The sequence below is a fragment of the Bombus pascuorum genome, chromosome 13, assembly GCF_905332965.1.
Source record: "Bombus pascuorum chromosome 13, iyBomPasc1.1, whole genome shotgun sequence".
NCBI classification, from domain to species: Eukaryota; Metazoa; Arthropoda; class Insecta; order Hymenoptera; family Apidae; genus Bombus; species Bombus pascuorum.
Window position 1 is genome coordinate 6,864,703 of NC_083500.1, and position 1,059 is coordinate 6,865,761.

Consider the following 1,059-nt stretch of genomic DNA (forward strand, 5'->3'; position numbering starts at 1 on the left):
GTACGTGAATGAACATTCTCTCTGGTTTTTCTTTTTACTTGTTGTTGTTGTCGTCGTCGTTGGTATTTTACCAAGTTTTACGAAGAGAGAAGAACGATGTTTCGCGCGATAAAAGTGAAAGCAACGCAGCGGGCAACCGTGAATTTGACCGATCGATTGGTTTTTGCAATTTGTCGCGCTCGATGGTTTTCATTCTTTCCTTTTTTTTTCTTTCTGTCCGAGTGATTTTGCTTCTAATTCATCGAATCTCCTTTTTTGCCACGATTCGATGCTTCACAATGATCGAGATACCAACGAGGAGCATCGAATCGAATTCTAGTTTGATTAACTTTTTGATTCGAGGCTTTGTTGTTTCTATAACAAATTTGCCATGGATTTGTCACGATTAATATGATTTAACACGTTTGTCTGATTGTTTGACAAGTTGATTTCGATCGACATTGATAAGTTAAAATGGCAAACAATTTCCAGTGCCAATAAGCAAAGATGTTCGATAGAAACAAGCGTATTTCTATTAATTTTATCACACGAATGCTATGGATTTTCGACGTTTGGTATCTTCAGGTTTGATTTGGGGAAAGAATGGACTATAGAAAACCTATTGGATTATTTAAATCCGTTTGTTCGTATATTACGTTTTGATCTTTTTAAATCATAAATTCGCTCTTGCAGTCAATCTTTTGCCATCTTCCTATCGCATATAACCTTAGTATTATATTAGAATAATCAATCCTTAATGTGTATTTAAATATACTCTTAGATGGCTATAATTAAAGTAGTATAACGATAACGTGAAATAGGTACTATATAAATAAGTACAGTAATTTTTCTAAAAACTCATATGTACGTAATTTTGAGTAATTGTAAAAAAGAGGAAAGAAACTGAACTTCGTCGTTCTAATATTAGAAACTAAAATAAATTACTCGTGAATTTTTAACTCTTTTCATCGTATCTCGTATAGAATTTACATTATCTCTTACTAAAAAAAAAAAAAAAAAAAAAAAAAAAATCAGTTCATTCTTTATTTTTTCCTTTCTTTTCTTACAATCTCATCGTCT